Genomic DNA, 20,989 nt, shown 5'->3' with positions numbered 1-20,989 from the left:
GCACCAAAGGGACATTTTCTATACTAGTCGCTCCCATGCTTTCCGATTTCCTTAAGGAGGTTGAGGTATGCAATATTTGTCATGTCCGAGTTGAAATGAAACAATGCCTTTCACTAGCTGTATTTGTTTGTCAGTATGCTACGTGCTCATTCAGATTCTTGCTCATCAAAGAATAATTCTAACCAAATGCCTTTCAATTCTACGATTGCTTGTTCCAAGATTTGTTCATTTACTTGTTGCAGCCAACAACTCTCTGATATCTTGTATTCTTGTATTAGGATCCATTGATTACTTGTTTCAGGGCCTGGTCTTCAATATGCCTAGTGTTATACACAGCAAAAATCTTGTCGTGGCTGTAACTTGTTCTTATGCATTACTGTTTTTTTTTTTTGCTATCAACTACTCCCTCCGTCAAAATATAAGAACGTTTTTGACACTAGTGTAGTGTCAAAAACGTTCTTATATTACGGGACGGAGGGAGTAGCTGTTGCCTGCAGTGCATATTTTCTTTCCTGTTGGTGACTTGGAACGTTTCCTCAGGCGAGTTTGTCAAGAGTCATGAGCTCAAGTACCCTGTAGGCGACTTGCAACTCTGGAGTAGTAAACTAAATTCTTTCTGAGTAACATATATGCTGATAATAGTTAGTGTAAACTGAAGACAGTTAAAACACTTCATGTACAAAAAGTTGCCGTTTTCAAATTTTGTAGTATTGTAGTACTAGGATGTTTGTTGAACTGGTGGACACATGTGGCAGGATATGGACACCCGCAGGTTATCGCACCTACAGGCTGAAGGTTGTGTGCTGTGGAAAAGCTGGAGGTTATTTGGTTAAAATGATTGTGGAACTGTAGATTTGACTGTGAATATGTTTATATTCCAATTGACTGTAAAGCAGCGATATGTACATTTGTAGGCAACCGAAAGATCATTTTGCAAAGGAAAAATATGACAATGTAAGCGAATCATAGCTAACACATACACAATTTAACGACTATACTTTGTTGTTACATACATTTAAACAGATAGTGATCCCAATAATATTATTACAAAACACATAAATGTTGCACTATACACATAAATGACTACTATGCCCGGGATAGTTAATCTAAATGTAAAGAGTGTATACATGTATGTGAAAACAGGAGAGCACTATACATCTTTGATTTCACAAGACATGCATAAACAGGAGAGCAGTGCGTGGGAGGCAGCGGTTCCCTTCCTTTCCTGTCGCTCGTGTGAGCCTAGTTCGATCCTTTGGTGCGAAAGGGAAGAAACAAAGCTAAGGGGTATGACTTGCCAGTGGCATTGGTGGGTAAATACCTCTCAATTTTAAGGGGACGACCAAAAATGGTTGGTTTAGAATATGAGAAGTTGGGGTACCTAGCTGCGAAATTTGAAGTACGTAAAGGTTACAGATTGTCAAAAACCTCTTCGAAAATTTACCCCTTTGGTTGGCTTTTAGCTTCTTCAAAGCAGAAGTTGGGTAAAACAACCCAACCATTCACAGCCTGATTCCGAGTGTCTGAGCAAGCGAAGCGAGATGGTAACAAGTCAGGCAGGGGACGTTGACTTGCTTTGCTGACTGCTACTGCTGCACAGGTGTTGTCTATGATCACTGCTTTGGTCCAGCGAGCACGTAAAGGCCCCGCTGTGGACCAAGCGGAGAGCCCCTATACAGTGCCTTAACCGCCGGCTGGCGCACCAGCACCAGCACGCCATGTTATAGAGCTGCGGCTTAAAAGTTAGCGTCCCACTCTAGAGGAAAATCAGCAATTGTTGGTTCAGGAAAAAAAACTAACCATAGTTTTCAAATCTGAGGAAAAAATGTTCACAAATTTAAGAAAAGCTCATAGTTTTTTAAAATGTTAATGAATTTGAAAAATGTTCCAAATTTGACAAAAGGTTCATGAATTCAAAAGACCACAAACTCAAAAACCGTGAATTTCAAAAAATACTGTGAATTTAAACAATGTTCATTGACTCACAAAAGTTCATAACTTGAAAAACTTGAATCAATTTTGAAAAAGTTAACAAATTTGAAAGAAGTCAGCGAATTTGGAAACTAGTGAAAAAAGGAAAGATAAAAGAAAACCAAAGAAACCTGACAAAAAAAAACAAAAAAAAGCCGAACACGAACACAATAGTGCCACGCGTGATTTCTCTGTGATTTTTTATCCGTTTTCACTACTATGTACGATTTTCTTTTGGTTTTCTTTGGTCTTTTATATTTTTTTTTCTGTCTTTCTTCGGTTTTTTTCCTTTTTCCTTTTTTAACACATGTCTACATTTTTCATGCACAATTTAAATTTTTGTATACATCAAAACATATTCTTATACAAATTTAACACTTTTTGAATACATGATTAACTTTTAGTTTAAATACAAGTCTTAATGTCTAACATGTCATACACGCTGTACATTTTTTTATACATCGAAACTTTATTTTTATGCATGATTTTATTGATTTTAAATATATTATTAACACTTTTTTAAATACATGCTTTGATGTTTAATTTTTTCATACACATTGTAAATTTTTTGTAAACATCTAAAACATTACTTTTATACACATACAACATTTTTAAATTACACTATTAATAAAATTTTTCAAGTATAGGCCTTGATGTATTTTTTCATATATATTGTATATTTTCTTATAAGTCTAAAATATATTTTTATAGTTATGCAAAAAATGAATTTCACAAAAAAATACAATGTATAACATTTTTCAATATTGTCACATCTAGTTTTTGAAACACATGATGATTTGTTAAATGTCATGAACAATTTTTTAATGTTATCAATTGTTTGTACAGTTATGCTTGCAAAAAGTTACACTATGTTTTTACAGATTGGCGCTGGATATTATCAATTTTGGAGGAATATATGTATTTATAAATTTTCTATATTTGAAAAAAATGAAAAAAAAAAGTTGAAAGAGAGGAAAATTAACACTTACATGTGATTTGCCCATGGCAGGTAAGAGAGTGACGTGACACCTCGCGCGACGGATCACCTTGCCCATTTTTTTTAGGGGAACCTTGTCCATATATGGAATGGCTGTAAGCGATCCGCCCTACCAGCTCACCATAAGCGAGCTATCGCTGCAATCCCTATTTCCTGCTCCTTGTGGCAAATTGCTGACCAATAACACAGGAAGAGTGAGTGAATGAGAGTAAATAGGCCGGCCCAATAAGGAGGAGTGATGTAGTCTACAGGAATTCTGTTTCAGAATCTTCTAGAAGGTTCTGGTTCGGTCTTTTCCCGTTTTCTATTTTTCTATTGTTGTCTTCACAGGTTTTTAATTTTTTAAATCCTTTTATTTAGAAAATTTTAAAATATGGCTGTTTTAAAAAAAATGTTCCCATTTTCCGAAAAATGTACGAAATTTCAGATTTTTTTTCAAAAGTTCTTAAAAACATATGAATAATAGTTATAATTTTCAAAGATATTTACCTTTTCCAAAAATATTCACAATTTGAAACGGGAAATGTTCGAAATTCCAAAAATATTTAGTTTAAAAAACGTGTTTCATAAAATTTAAGAAACTATTTGTGTTTCCAAAATTTCTTCAAATTTTAAATAATTGTACACAATTTTCAAGAAAATTGTTTTTGTTTTCGGAAATTCTTCAAAATTTAAAAAAATGGTCATGTTTCAGAAAATGTGTTCCAAAAAATGTTTGTATTCTTCAAAAGTTGTTCAAAAACATTTTTAAAAAATCATAATTTTCGAAATAATCACAACATTTTTATAAAATATTCACATTTTTCAAAAAATGTTCTCACAATTTTAAACTATGTTTCATAATTTGTAAAATAAGTTTTTCCATGGACATATATTAGGAAAAACCTGCCGCTAGAGTAATTGATTCACTACTACTACTGCTACATGGTCCGGCCTAGTCGGGGGTCCACCTGTGCTTTTGCCCACCAATTTGCCACACGGAGCGGCAAGTAGGAGCTCCCATTGGACATGTTTGGTTGCTTGCATCCCCGTGGAGGCTGTGGGGGACCAAATTGACCAGTTTGGTTAGCTAGGTAGCATCGAAATTCTGGCCCGCACGAATTTGAAAGCAACGCTCAGCCAACCGTGGAGGAACACCTTAATCAACAGTTTCCAGTGAGCCAGGCTCATGTCGTGCAGGGAGAGGAACGCGACGCCGAGCTCGTGCGAGCAGGAAGACGACACAAGCTCGCGCACATCCATGAAAAATCGGTAGGAGTAAATTTTTCACCTCTCGCCGATTACGCTCACCACCCTAACCCACCACCATGCCGGTTGCTCGTTACAAATTACCTTGCTATCAAACTATCTGTTACCGATAATTTCAGTGCTTGTAGTAAATACCTTGTTGAAAATTGCTTGTCATTTCCTTCTGCTCCTCATTGGGTTCGACGCTCTTATTTATTGAAAGGACTACGATTGATCCCCTATACTTGTGAGTCATCATACACACATTGAAATAGAGAAATATTATGATTGTTGTGAATACATAGCGATCAACGTCGAAACGACTCCAGAAAATAAAACGTATCCATGACCACCAGCCTTGCCTATGGTAGCTCTTGGCTCTGCCTGTACTCGTGCAGGCGTTCGTCCAAATGGTTGACACGCTTGCGGTACATCTGGAGCGCGATCTCGAGCTCCAAGTTGGCTATTTCATCGGAGATCACTAGCTCGAGCATGCGACGACCATGTTCCTCTATTATGCCCAGGTGGACACCTGGGCCAAGGAGACGCTCGAGCCTAGCAACCAGCCCGTTGGCATCGAGCCGGCCACAGCCAGGGCGAACAGCGCGGCCGGCATCCGGTGCAAGTACGGCATGGCCGGGCTCTGGTGCAAGTACGGCGCAGACGGCCTCTGCCCTCTCTGGGCGAGGAATGGAGCTACTAACGGGCCATGTACCCAGCTGCAATGCTCGATCGACAGCAGGTAAGCCCTTATGGATCTGCTCTTGCTGTGCGGGGCACCGCGCCTCTCGCTCTGCGGCGCTTCATCGGTCTCGTTGTGCGGCGAACCGCAGGCTATCGGCACGGACACGCCTAGCTTGCTCTATGGCACACCACTGATGATGTGGTGTGGTGAGCTGCAGCCTCTCGGCTCTGACATGCGTATCTTGATCCACGGCGTTGAAGCGTCGTGCGCCAAGGGTTTGCTCAACCCTAGCGATGACGCACAGCACAGCGTCGTCCATTTTGTTGCGGGGGGCGCCCTCGACCTTGACAGGTCGTGGCGCTTGCTCATTTTCCTCGTCGAGGAGGTTGATGGCAGAGGCGGCGTTTCGGTGGGTTGGCATGCTTGGAAAAGGTAGAGGGGCTATAAGCTGCGCTTGTGCCTTGCTGTGTCGCGCTCTGCGCCGGCTTATGTACAGTATCGCTGGGTGGCGGTGGGAAACCGATGAGGAAGTGGCGGGAAATGGTGGCGTGTTCATAAAACACCATCAATTAATAGAAACTTAGCATAGAAGGAAGCGCAAGCTAGTAAGACGCTTGCGCACACATTGCTCGCCCACGGGTGTGATCCATATACTTGAGTGCCCAACAAAGCACACTATTCACACTAAAAAATATTGTTATGTACACAAAGATCGTAGATATTGTGCAGACTGAGCAAATCTCATGGCTTGCAAGAAGCTTGTCGACATCCATGGTCACTATAAGGTCTAGGGCAGCACGAAGGACAAGGACTCCCTTGTTGGCCTCGCCTCAGCCATCATCGACCCCTACTACGAAAACATGAAGGAGGATGCCAAGAAAAATCCCGCAGCCTGGCACGGGACCTGGATGCGGAGACTGGACGAAGACCACCTCAAGTTCGCGGCCAAGAACATGTACACATGTTACGAGATGCACAGGAGGATCGTTGACATGAGGGAGTACCTCCTTCGTGTAATCGACGAGGGATCGAGCCACCAGCAAAGCAATGGAGGCAAGCGTATAAGAAGAAGTAGATGATGATTAGATGATCGTTTGTCCTAGTTAATTACGCATGTAATTGTTGGAAATATGCCCTAGAGGCAATAATGTTGTATTATTATATTTCCATTATTCATATTTAAGAGTTTATATTTCATGCTATTGAAGGAAATATGCCCTAGAGGCAATAATAAAGTTGTTATTTATATTTGCTTAATCATGATAAATGTTTATTATTCATGCTAGAATTGTATTAACCTGAAACTTAGTACATGGTTGAATACATAGACAAAAACAGAGTGTCCCTAGTATGCCTCTACTTGACTAGCTCGTTAATCAAAGATGGTTAAGTTTCTTGACCATAGACATGTGTTGTCATTTGATCAACGAGATCACATCATTAGAGAATGATGTGATGGACAAGACCCATCCGTTAGCTTAGCATAATGATCGTTTAGTTTTATTGCTATTGCTTTCTTCATGACTTATACATATTCCTCTGACTATGAGATTATGCAACTCCAGAATACCGGAGGAACACTTTGTGTGCTATCAAACGTCACAACATTACTGGGTGATTATAAAGATGCTCTACAGGTGTCCCTGAAGGTGTTTGTTGAGTTGGCATAGATCGAGATTAGGACTTGTCACTCCGTATATCGGAGAGGTATCTCTGGGCCCTCTCGGTAATGCACATCACTATAAGCCTTGCAAGCAATGTGACTAATGAGTTAGTTGCGGGATGATGCATTACGGAACGAGTAAAGATACTTGCCGGTAACGAGATTGAACTAGGTATGATGATACCGACGATCGAATCTTGGGCAAGTAACATACCGATGACAAAGGCAATAACGTATGTTGTTATGCGGTTTGACCGATAAAGATCTTCGTAGAATATGTAGGAGCCAATATGAGCATCCAGGTTCCGCTATTGGCTATTGACCGGAGATGTGTCTCGGTCATGTCTACATAATTCTCGAACCCGTAGGGTCCGCACGCTTAACGTTCGATGACGATTTGTATTATGAGTTCTGTGTTTTGATGACCGAAGTTTGTTCGGAGTCTCGGATGAGATCATGGACATGACGAGGATTCTCAAATTGGTCGAGAGATAAAGATTCATATATTGGAAGGTAGTATTCGAACATCGGAATGGTTCCGAGTGATTCGGGTATTTTTCCGAAGTACCGAGGGGTTACTGGAACCCCCCGGGGAAGTGTTGGGCCAACATGGGCCTAAGGGAGAGAGGGGGAAGCCCGCGAGGGGTGGCCGTGCGCCCCCTCCTTGGGAGTCCGAATAGGGCAAGGAGGAGGGGGCGGCGCCCCCCCTTTCCTTTCTCTCTCCCTCTCCTTCCTATTCCCTCCGGTGGAAGAAAGGAAAAGGGAGGGGAGTCCAAGTAGGACTCCCCCCATGGCGTGCCCCTCCTGGCTGCCGGCCTCTCTCCCCCTCTTTTATATACGTGGCCAGGGGGCACCTAAAAGGGACAACAGTTGTTTCTTAGCCTTGTGCGGTGCCCCCCTCCATAGTTTACCACCTCGGTCATATTGTCGTAGTGCTTAGGCGAAGCCCTGCACGGATCACATCACCAACACCGTCGCCATGCCGTCGTGCTGACCGAACTCTGCCTCGACCCTCTACTGGATCAAGAGCTCGAGGGACGTCATCGTGCTGAACGTGTGCTGAACATGGAGGTGCCGTATGTTCGGTACTTGGATCGGTTGGATCATGAAGACGTTCGACTACATCGACCGCGTTACTAAACGCTTCCGCTTTCGGTCTACGAGGGTACGTGGACACACTCTCCCGTCTCGTTGCTATGCATCTCCTAGATAGATCTTGCGTGATCGTAGGAAAATTTTGAATTACTACGTTCCTGAACAGTGGCATCCGAGCCAGGTCTATGCGTAGATGATATATGCACGAGTAGAACACAATGAGTTGTGGGCGATAATAGTCATACTACTTACCACCAACGTCTTACTTTGATTCGGCGGTATTGTTGGATGAAGCGGCCCGGACCGACATTACATGACCGCGTTCATGAGACTGGTTCTACCGACGTGCTTCGCACACAGGTGGCTGGCAGGTGTCTGTTTCTCCAACTTTAGTTGAATCGAGTTTGACTACGGCCGGTCCTTGTTGAAGGTTAAAACAACACACTTGACGAAAAATCGTTGTGGTTTTGATGGGTAGGTAAGAGCGGTTCTTGCTAGAAGCCCGTAGCAGCCACGTAAAATTTGCAACAACAAAGTAGAGGACGTCTAACTTGTTTTTGCAGGGCATGTTGTGATGTGACGTGGTCAAGACATGATGAGGTATAATTTTTTGTATGAGATGATCATGTTTTGTAGAAGTTATTGGCAACTGGCAGGAGCCTTATGGTTGTTGCTTTATTGTATGAAATGCAATCGCCATGTAATTGCTTTACTTTATCACTAAGCGGTAGCGATAGTCGTAGAAGCAATAGCTGGCGAGACGCAACGATGCTACGATGGTGATCAAGGTGTCAAGCCGGTGATGCTGGAGATCATGACGGTGCTTTGGAGATGGAGATCAAAGGCACAAGATGATGATGGCCATATCATGTCACATATTTTGATTGCATGTGATGTTTATCCTTTATGCATCTTATTTTGCTTAGTATGGCGGTAGCATTATAAGATGATTGAGGGAGTCCTGGACTAAGGGGTCCTCGGGCGTCCGGCCTGTTATTCATTGGGCCGGACTGATGGGCTGTGAAGATATGAAGGCCAAAGACTATACCCGTGTCCGGATTGGACTTTCCTTGGCGTGGAAGGCAAGCTAGGCGACCAACTACGAATATTCCTTCTTATGTAACCGACTCCATGTAACCCTAGATCTCTCCGGTGTCTATATAAACCGGAGAGCGTAGTCCGGATAGGGAGAGACTCATTACCATATTCACATAGGCTAGTGATACGTCTCCGTCGTATCTACTTTTCCAAACACTTTTGCCCTTGTTTTGGACTCTAACTTGCATGATTTGAATGGAACTAACCTGGACTGACGTTGTTTTCAGCAGAATTGCCATGGTGTTATTTATGTGCAGAAACAAAAGTTCTCGGAATGACCTGAAACTCCACGGAACTTATTTTTGGAAAATAATAAAAATACTGGAAGAAGAATCCACGTCAGGGGGGCCTCCACCTGTCCACGAGGGTGGGGGGCGCGCCTGCCCCCCTGGGCGCCCCCCTGCCTCGTGGGCCCCCTGTTGCTCCACCGACCTCAACTCCAACTCCATATATTCGTGTTCGGGGAGAAAAAAATCAGAGAGAAAGATTCACTGCGTTTTACGATACGGAGCCGCCGCCAAGCCCTAAAACCTCTCGGGAGGGCTGATCTGGAGTCCGTTCGGGGCTCCGGAGAGGGGAATCTGTTGCCGTCGCCATCATCAACCATCCTCCATCACCAATTTCATGATGCTCACCGCCGTGCGTGAGTAATTCCATCGTAGGCTTGCTGGACGGTGATGGGTTGGATGAGATTTATCATGTAATCGAGTTAGTTTTGTTAGGGTTTGATCCCTAGTATCCACTATGTTCTGAGATTGATGTTGCTATGACTTTGCTATGCTTAATGCTTGTCACTAGGGCCCGAGTGCCATGATTTCAGATATGAACCTATTATGTTTTCATGAATATATGTGAGTTCTTGATCCTATCTTGCAAGTCTATAGTCACCTACTATGTGTTATGATCCGGCAACCCCGAAGTGACAATAATCGGGACCACTCTCGGTGATGACCGTAGTTTGAGGAGTTCATGTATTCACTATGTGTTAATGCTTTGGTCCGGTACTCTATTAAAAGGATGCCTTAATATCCCTTAGTTTCCGCTAGGACCCCGCTGCCACGGGAGGGTAGGACAAAAGATGTCATGCAAGTTCTTTTCCATAAGCACGTATGACTATATTCGGAATACATGCCTACATTACATTGATGAATTGGAGCTAGTTCTGTGTCACCCTATGTTATGACTGTTACATGACGAACCACATCCGGCATAATTCTCCATCACTGATCCAATGCCTACGAGCTTCTCATATATTGTTCTCCCCTTATTTACTTTTCTGTTGCTACTGTTACAATCACTACAAAACCCAAAAATATTACTTTTGCTACTGTTACCGTTACTTCCATATTACTTTGCTACAGATATTAAGTTTCCAGGTGTGGTTGAATTGACAACTCAGCTGCTAATACTTGAGAATATTCTTTGGCTCCCCTTGTGTCGAATCAATAAATTTGGGTTGAATACTCTACCCTCGAAAATTGTTGCGATCCCCTATACTTGTGGGTTATCAAGACTATTTTCTGGCGCCGTTGCCGGGGAGCATAGCTCTATTCTTTGAGTCACTTGGGATTTATATCTGCTGGTCACTATGAAGAACTTGAAAGACGCTAAAACAAAAATTTATCCCTCAACTACGAGGGGAGGTAAGGAACTGCCATCTAGATCTGCACTTGATTCACCTTCTGTTTGAGTAAGCTTGCGACACCTACACCTGCTTCTGCTATTAATTCTGATATGTCGCATGTAATTGATGATGCTACTTCTGTTATGCATGATACTTATGATGAAAATACTTCTATGCTTGATACTACTGTGCCACTTGGTGAATTTCTTGATGAACAACTTGCTAGGGCTAGAGAGAATGAAAATATTGAAACTGATAATATTGATGATAGTGATGATGAAGACTCTCCCCCTAATAAATATGAATTACCTGTTGTTCCTGAGGGTTATGTTATGGATGAAGAAGCTGCTACAGCTATTTTAGCTTGCAATGATAGATATGATCTTAAGAAGTTATTAGCTAAATGGAAGCAGCAATCTCTTAATGCTAGAATGAAACCTAGCCCTGCTTTTGCTACTTCACCTATCTGTGTTACTGATAAGGATTATGAATTCTCCATTGATCCTGATATAATTACTTTGGTTGAATCTGATCCTTTCTATGGCTATGAATCTGAAACTGTTGTGGCACATCTTACTAAATTAAATGATATAGCCACTCTATTCACTAATGATGAGAGAACTCGCTACTTTTATATCCTTAAAATATTTCCGTTCTCATTAAAGGGTGATGCTAAGATATGGTTTAATTCTCTTGACCCTGGTTGTGTGCGTAGTCCCCAGGATATGATTTATTACTTCTCTGCTAAATATTTCCCTGCTCATAAGAAACAAGCTGCTTTAAGGGAAATATATAATTTTGTGCAAATTGAAGAAGAGAGTCTCCCACAAGCTTGGGGGAGGCTTCTCCGATTACTTAATGCTTTGCCTGATCATCCTCTTAAGAAAAATGAAATACTTGATATCTTTTATAATGGACTAACCGATGCTTCCAGAGATTACCTGGATAGTTGTGATGGTTCTGTTTTCAGGGAAAGAACACCGGATGAAGCTGAAATTTTATTGAATAATATGTTGACAAATGAAAATAATTGGACACTTCCTGAGCCAATTCCTGAGCCTATTCCTAAACCAACTCCAAAGAAGAGGGGTGTTCTATTTCTCAGTCCTGAAGATATGCAAGAGGCAAAGAAATATATGAAAGAAAAGGGTATTAAAGCTGAAGATGTTAAGAATTTACCTCCTATTGAAGAAATACATGGTCTTAATTTACCGCCTATTGAAGAAACATATGATCTTAATCCTCCACCTATTGAAGAAATACATGGTCTTAATTTACCGCCTGTTGAAGAAACATATGATCTTAATCCTTCACCTATTGAAGAAACTCATGGTCTTGAAACCCGACACAGGTAGTAAAGGTAAATTCTCTCTATAGATTTGATGAAGGTGATATCCCTCGTTATAAGTCTGCTAGACAATGCTTAGATGAGTTTGACAATTTCATTGTTAAAAAAGAAAACTTTAATGCTTATATTGGTAGAAAATTGAAATATAATTCCGATACGCTTGAACACTTGGGTGATTATATGTCTAGAGTTAAAGGTGAACTTAAACTCATTAGTAAACATGCTTCTATGGTTACCACTCAAGTAGAACAAGTACTTAAAGCTCAGAATGATTTACTCAATGAATTAAATAGTAAGAATAATGATTATGCTGTTAGAGTGGCTACTAGAACTGGTAAAATGACTCAGGAACCTTTGTATCCTGAAGGCCATCCTAAGAGAATTGAGCAAGATTCTCAGAGAAATAATATAGATGCACCTAGTCCTTCTAAAAAGAAGAAAAAGAAAAATGATAGGACTTTGCATGCTTCTAGTGAACCTATTGCTGAACCACCTGAGAATCCAAATGATATTTCTATTTCTGATGCTGAAACACAATCTGGTAATGAACATGAACCTAGTGATAATATTAATGATAGTGTTCATGATGATGCTCAACCTAGCAATGATAATGATGTAGAAATTGAACCTGTTGTTGATCTTGATAACCCACAATCAAAGGATCAACGTTATGATGAGAGAGACTTTGTTGCTAGGAAGCACGGTAAAGAAAGAGAACCATGGGTTCAGAAACCCATGCCTTTTCCTCCCAAACCATCCAAGAAAAAGGATGATGAGGATTTTGAGCGCTTTGCTGAAATGATTACACCTATCTTTTTGCGTATGCGATTAACTGATATGCTCAAAATGAATCCTTATGCTAAGTATATGAAAGAAATTGTTACTAATAAGAGAAAGATTCCGGAAGCTAAAATTTCCACCATGCTTGCTAATTATACTTTTAAGGGTGGAATACCTAAGAAACTTGGAGATCCAGGAGTACCCACTATACCATGCTCCATTAAAAGAAATTATGTTAGAACTGCTTTATGTGATCTTGGAGCCGGTGTTAGTGTTATGCCTCTCTCTTTATATCGTAGACTTGACTTGAATAAGTTGACACCTACTGAAATATCTTTGCAAATGGCTGATAAATCAACTGCTATACCTGTCGGTATTTGTGAGGACGTGCCTGTTGTAGTTGCAAATGTTACTATTTTAACGGACTTTGTTATTCTTGATATTCCCGAGGACGATAGTATGTCTATTATTCTTGGAAGACCTTTTTTGAATACTGCAGGGGCTGTTATTGATTGCAACAAAGGCAATGTCACTTTTCATGTTAATGGTAATGAGCATACGGTCCATTTTCCGAGGAAACAACCTCAAGTTCATAGTATCAATTCTATTGGAAAAATTCCATCGATTATTTTTGGAGGTTTTGAATTTCCTCTTCCTACTGTCAAGAAGAAATATGATATTCTTATTATTGGGGATGTGCATATCCCCGTTGAGGTAACATAGTGTTATTCGAAATTTCTCCGGTTTCATGCGATTCGGAATAAGTTTGTTAACAAGACCTGATCAACCTTGTTAGTGGATTCCTTTTGATGAGCATGAGATGGATGAAACTAGAAGGCACAACCTTCTGTACCCTCCTTTTACCTTCTGTTATTTAGTTGAAATAAAGTAAAAATAGTATTTTTCTATCTGTTTCCTGAATTATCCCTGCAATATAAAAATACCCCGAAAATAAAAGTTCCCCAAATGCCCTGAAATTGGAATATGATTTTTTCTGGAATATTTGAGAATATCTGGCACTGAGAACACAGCAGGGGGAGCAACCACCTGGCCACGAGGGTCCAGGGCGCGCCCACCCCTACAGGGCGCGCCCCCCTGCCTCGTGGGCCCATGGTGGCTCCCCTCCACTTATTCCTGCACCCACACACTTCTTCTTCCTCCCAAAAAAAATCACCATCCAGCTCAAGCACGAGTTCTAGCTCATTTTGCTGCGATTTTCGATCTCCTTGCTCAAAGCACCTCTCACAAAACTGCTTTGGGAGATTGTTCCTTGGTATGTGACTCCTCCATTGGCCCAATTAGTTTTTGTTCTAGTGCTTTATTCATTACAAATTTGTGCTGCCTAGGTGACCATGTTCTTGAGCTTGCATGTCAAATTTATATGGTTCCAAGTAGTTCTAATGCATGATATAGGCTCTAGGCACTTGTAGGAGTAGTTGCTATCAATTTTGTTGAGCTTGGTTCACTTTTATTTGAAGTTACTAAAAATTTCAGAATTTTTCAGAAAATAATGAAGAGATTTTTGAGGGGCTCATCAAGCCGAAGCTCGAAGGAAAAGCAAAGTGAAGAAGCAGAGAGGCCCAAATATAATCTGCCTCGCACCGCGGAGGTTCGGCCGTGTGAATGGCTTTCCAATGATTTCTTGATAGCAGCCGGGATTTATGATGATTTTTATGAATTGACTGAGAATGTAGGTCTCACCGACTTCCTCCGCGACCAACGCGAACAGTATCTCTTACTCACCAATACTTTTGTGCAAAACTTCTACTATTATCCTAAGGAATCACCTCCTTCAGTAGAGTTTCATTTATATGATGTGGTTAAGAAGATGTCACTAGATGAATTTTGCAAGGTTTGCAAAATATCTTTCGAGGGTAGCTTAGAGGAACCACATCGTAAAGATGTGGACGGGTTTATTGACACTATTACTGTAGGGGAAACTAGGAAGGTTTCCGATGCAAGAATCACTAGCATACATTTTCCTGTTTTACGCTACTTTGCTATATTTGCTAGTCGTTGCTTAATTGGTCGCGGAAACTGTGGAAACCTTAGTGTTCCTGATATTATCATTTTGTTCCATGGTTTATTCTGTGATAATACGAAGGGCCCCATCTTTGGGGGTGTCTATGCTTCACGCCTTGCTGCATATTATAACATACCTATTAGGCACTATGAAAAAGAAGAAAAATTGCTGCCCACTGTTTATTTAGATTATAAGAGTATGGTAGCACATGACTTTATTGTTAAGAATAGGGAAGGGGCGCTTAAATACAAATTGTTCTTTGATAAACATCACCCGGAGACTATTACCTTGCCTGCTCCTTCCTTGTTTGATTTATCTGCAGGTCCGTGTCTCGTTCCCCTGGCGACCATTCATGCCTACCGGAACCCTACATCAGCCACAGAGCCAGAGCCGGAACCACAATTTGGACCTCCACGACAGTCTAATTACCAGTGGGATCCGGAGATGATTGCCAACCAGTGGCAATCAGAGTCTTCTTCATCTCATTACGTCCCCAACTACAACTTTGGATATCCGCCAGGCCATCCGTGGCAATAAACCAACTTAGGCCAAAAGCCTAAGCTTGGGGGAGTACGTATTTCTCACCGACATTACATTTATGTTCACACACTCGTTGCTAGATGTCGGTGCTCATACTCTTTCACTGTAATATCCATGCTAGTTAATTTTCCTTTTTCTTGCTTTCTTCTTGTGTGTTTAATAAACCTTAAGAAAAACCAAAAAAGTTAGTTGTAGCTTTAGCTAGTTTACTTTTCATGCTGTAGTAGTAATAATTAAAAGGAAAGCCCAAAAAGATTTCCCATTCTTCTTTTGCTTGTTGGGAGCTTTCCCGTGTAAATAGTTTTATTTCTTTTTCTTTGGGGGTCGATAGGAGAAGACCATGATTAAATTGTTGAAGTGGCTCTTATATGCATTATTGTTGATTTAACCAAGAGCCCATATTGCCTTGTCTTCTCCTGCTTATTGAATGCTTGCAGATTCCAGCTTAGTCCAATGCACGTGCACTCTTATTATTTTCACATCGTTCGGTCGTGCAAGTGAAAGGCAATTATGACGATATATGATGGACTGATTGAGATGAGAGAAGCTGGTATGAACTCGATCTCTCTTGTTTTTGTAAATATGATTAGTTCATCATTCCTGATTCAGCCTATTATGGATAAACATGTCTGCAATGACAATTAGAGATTATAGTTGCTCGTGCCATGCTTGATTAGCTATGAGTTATAATGGTTTACCTTGCGTGCCAACATGCTATTAAAATGGTTGTGATGTGGTATGATGGGGTGGTATCCTCCTTTGAATGATTTAAGTGACTCGACTTGACACATGTTCACACATGTAGTTGAAACAAATCAACATATCCTTCACGATATTTATGTTCATGGTGGATTATATCCTACTCATGCTTGCACTTAATGTTTATTAATTTTAATGCATGTTCATGACTGTTGTCGCTCTCTAGTTGGTCGCTTTCCAGTCTTTTGCTAGCCTTCACTTGTACTAAGCGGGAATACTGCTTGTGCATCCAATCCCTTAAACCCCAAAGTTATTCCATATGAGTCCACCAATACCTTCCTATATGCGGTATCTACCTGCCGTTCCAAGTAAATTTGTATGTGCCAAACTCTAAACCTTCAAATGAAATTCTGTTTTGTATGCTCGAATAGCTCATGTATCAACTAGGGCTGTCCGTATCTTCCATGCTAGGCGGGTTATTCTCAAGAGGAGTGGACTCCGCTCCTCACTCACGAGAAAATGGCTGGTCACCGGGATGCCCAGTCCCATGCTTTATGCAAATCAAATCAAAATAATTGCAAACAAAACTCCCCCGGGGCTGTTGCTAGTTGGAGGCACTCGTTGTTTCGAGCAAGCCATGGATTGATGCTTGTTGGTGGAGGAGGAGTATAAACTTTACCATTCTGTTTGGGAACCGCCTATAATGTGTGTAGCATGGAAGATATCGCCATCTCTTGGTTGTTATGTTGACAATGAAAGTATACCGCTCAAAATATTATTTATCTTTGCTTTAAAATCGAGCTCTGGCACCTCTACAAATCCCTGCTTCCCTCTGCGAAGGGCATATCTATTTACTTTTATGTTGAGTCATCACCCTCTTATTACAAGCACTAGCTGGAGAGCGCTTCTGTCATTTGCATCCATTACTATTAATTTATATTGGGTATGACTATGATTGGATCTCTTTTGCCATGAAGTACAATGTCTAGTCAGTCCTTGATCTTTAAAGGTGCTCTGCATTTATGTTTTGCGGTCTCAGAAAGGGCTAGCGAGATACCATCCTGTTATATCATATTATGATTGTTTTGAGAAAGTGTTGTCATCCGAGATTTATTATTATTGCTCGCTAGTTGATTATGCCATTGATATGAGTAAACATGAGACCTAAGAGTTATTGTGAATGTGGTTAGTCATAATCTTTGCTGAAAACTTGAATGCTGGCTTTACATATTTACAACAACAAGAGCAAACAGAGTTTGTAAAAAAATTTCTTTATCACTTTCAGTTTATCAATTGAATTGCTTGAGGACAAGCAAAGGTTTAAGCTTGGGGGAGTTGATACGTCTCCGTTGTATCTACTTTTCCAAACACTTTTGCCCTTGTTTTGGACTCTAACTTGCATGATTTGAATGGAACTAACCCGGACTGACGCTGTTTTCAGCAGAATTGCCATGGTGTTATTTATGTGCAGAAACAAAAGTTCTCGGAATGACCTGAAACTCCACGGAACTTATTTTTGGAAAATAATAAAAATACTGGAAGAAGAATCCACGTCAGGGGGGCCTCCACCTGTCCACGAGGGTGGGGGGCACGCCTGCCCCCTTGGGCACGCCCCCTGCCTCGTGGGCCCCCTGTTGCTCCACCGACCTCAACTCCAACTCCATATATTCGTGTTCGGGGAGAAAAAATCAGAGAGAAAGATTCATCGCGTTTTACGATACGGAGCCGCCGCCAAGCCCTAAAACCTCCCGGGAGGGCTGATTTGGAGTCCGTTCGGGGCTCCGGAGAGGGGAATCCGTCGCCGTCGTCATCATCAACCATCCTCCATCACCAATTTCATGATGCTCACTGCCGTGCGTGAGTAATTCCATCGTAGGCTTGCTGGACGGTGATGGGTTGGATGAGATTTATCATGTAATCGAGTTAGTTTTGTTAGGGTTTGATCCCTAGTATCCACTATGTTCTGAGATTGATGTTGCTATGACTTTGCTATGCTTAATGCTTGTCACTAGGGCCCGAGTGCCATGATTTCATATCTGATTCATGAATATATGTGAGTTCTTGATCCTATCTTGCAAGTCTATAGTCACCTACTATGTGTTATGATCCGACAACCCCGAAGTGACAATAATCGGGACCACTCCCGGTGATGACCGTAGTTTGAGGTGTTCATGTATTCACTATGTGTTAATGCTTTGGTCCGGTACTCTATTAAAAGGAGGCCCTAATATCCCTTAGTTTCCGCTAGGACCCCGCTGCCACGGGAGGGTAGGACAAAAGATGTCATGCAAGTTCTTTTCCATAAGCACGTATGACTATATTCGGAATACATGCCTACATTACATTGATGAATTGGAGCTAGTTCTGTGTCACCCTATGTTATGACTGTTACATGATGAACCACATCTGGCATAATTCTCCATCACCGATCCAATGCCTACGAGCTTCTCATGTATTGTTCTCCGCTTATTTACTTTTCCGTTGCTACTGTTACAATCACTACAAAACCCAAAAATATTACTTTTGCTACGGTTACCGTTACTTCCATATTACTTTGCTACTAAATACTTTGCTACAGATATTAAGTTTCCAGGTGTGGTTGAATTGACAACTCAGCTGCTAATACTTGAGAATATTCTTTGGCTCCCCTTGTGTCGAATCAATAAATTTAGGTTGAATACTCTACCCTCGAAAACTGTTGCGATCCCCTATACTTGTGGGTTATCAGCTAGACTTCTAGGGTTTAGCGATTACGATCTCGTGGTAGATTAACTCTTGTAACACTCATATTCATCAAGATCAATCAAGCAGGAAGTAGGGTATTACCTCCATAGAGAGGGCCTGAACCTGGGTAAACATCGTGTCCCCCGTCTCCTGTTACCATCGATCCTGGACGCACAGTTCGGGACCCCGTACCCGAGATCCGCCGGTTTTGACACCGACATTGGTGCTTTCATTGAGAGTTCCACTGTGCCGTCGGCAAAGGATTCGATGGCCCCTTCGATCGTCAGTAATGGCGTCGTCCAGGGAGAAACCTTCCTCCCCGGACAAATCTTTGTGTTCGGCGACTTCGTACTACGGGCCAACTCGCTTGGCCATCTGGAGTAGGTCGATAGCTACGCCCCTGGCCATCAGGTCAGATTTGGAAGCTTGAACTACGCCGCGGACGTCTGTGGAGACTTGATCTTCAATGGATTCGAGACCGTGGCAATCGCTCCCCCTCGCTCCGATGAACATGACTTAAAGCTGTCATCGGATCACATCCAGGAGATGGTTCCTGTCGCTGCGATGGCCTCAGAACCGAAGCAGATCGTGCCGTCCGAGGCCACAAAGTCCGCGGTGTTGGAGCCACACACAGACTCTACATCCTGCAATGTTTGCGTCAATGGAACTCCGGACTCGTCTCCGGCTATACGTTCCGGACCAGGTACGCCTGCGAGCACCAAGCTGGATCGGTTATCGATTTTTGAATTCAGTGCGCAGACATCTTCCAGCACTCACCTTTTGGTGATGTGCTAAACTCTTTAAAGAACTTGTCCTTGGAGGAAGACTCAGAGCCGAACTATGTTCTGTTCGAGCTAGAGGCGGATGACGAGGAACTTTGCTTCCCACCCACCACCCACTTCATAGCCACTGTCGATGACTTAACCGACGTGCTTGACTATGGCTCCGAAGACATCGACGGCATGGACGACGATGCCGACAAGGAGCAAGGCCAAGACCCGCCATTTACTGGACATTGGACGGCCACCTCTTCGTACGACGTGTACATGGTTGATACACCTAAAGGATCTGGCGACGACAAAGAAGAGCCAGATGCGAATAAAACCTCCGAGACGCAGTCCAAGCGCCGGCGGCCCAAACGCCGCTCTAAGCCCCATCGCTCAAAGGATGGCAACACTGGCACCGGGGAAAATAGTACTCCGGGCGACGCCGAAAACAATGAAGACCCTGTCGGAGCTGCATCCGAACAGGAGGAACACGACAACGGGCAAGATAACCCTGATGAACAGGCCATAGAAGATGACTCGGAGGATGATAGTTACCGTCCACCCTCCGAGGAGGAGACAAGCCTCGGCAACGAAGACTTCATCGTGCCTGAGGATCCTCTGGAGCAGGAGCGCTTTAAGCTTCAGCTCATAGCCACTGCAAGGAGCCTGAAAAAGAAACAACAACAGCTTCAAGCTGAACAAGATCTGCTCGTCGACAGATGGACTAACGTCCTGACAGCCGAAGAATACGGCCTCAAGCGCCCAGCCAAGAGCTACCCGAAACGCAGACTGCTACCTCAATTCGATGAGGAGGCACCGGAGCACACATCTCCCTTGCGTAACGCGGAACGACCACCACGTGGTCGAGACAGGGCGGCCGACCGGCCACCCCGCGGTCGGGATAAAGCGGCAACTCATGCCGAACAGCAGCCTGCCCCACCACTCCGTAAAAATAGAGACGGAAGAGTTCGGGGTCACACGTACGACCTCCGGCAGACCCTGGACAGTAGAGCAGGACATACAAGATCGATCTACGGATCACGAGGACGTGCCTCGAGGCACGACGACGGCTACCTATTCGGACGTGACAAACCCAACCACGCCCGGGCCGAATGCCGCAGACGGACTCCATCAGAGCTACGCCGCGATGTGGCCCGCTATAGAGGTGCCCCACACCCTCTCTGCTTCACAGACGAGGTGCTGGATCACGAATTCCCCAAGGGGTTCAAGCCTGTCAATATTGAATCATACGACGACACAACCGATCGTGCAGTATGGATCGAGGATTTTATTCTCCATATCCATATGGCTCGATGAGATGACCTCCACGCCATCAAATACCTCCCATTAAAGCTCAAAGGACCAGCTTGACACTGGTTAAATAGCCTGCCTGAGAATTCCATCGGCAGCTGGGAGGACTTGGAAGAGGCTTTCCTTGATAACTTCCAAGGAACTTATGTCCGGCCACCAGATGCCGATGACTTAAGCCACATAGTTCAACAACCTGGAGAATCAGCCAGAAAATTCTGGACTAGGTTCCTAACCAAAAAGAACCAGATTGTTGACTGTCCGGATGCCGAGGCCCTAGCAGCCTTCAAACACAGCATCCATGAAAAATGGCTAGCACGCCACCTCGGCCAAGAAAAGCCGAAGTCTATGGCAGCCCTTACGGCACTCATGACCCGCTTTTGCACGGGTGAGGACAGCTGGCTGGCTCGTAGCAAAAACACGGCCAGCGAGGCAGGCCC

Source organism: Aegilops tauschii, chromosome 3 (genome assembly GCF_002575655.3).
Source record: "Aegilops tauschii subsp. strangulata cultivar AL8/78 chromosome 3, Aet v6.0, whole genome shotgun sequence".
In the NCBI taxonomy this organism is placed as follows: domain Eukaryota; kingdom Viridiplantae; phylum Streptophyta; class Magnoliopsida; order Poales; family Poaceae; genus Aegilops; species Aegilops tauschii.
Note: the sequence above shows the minus strand (reverse complement) of the source record.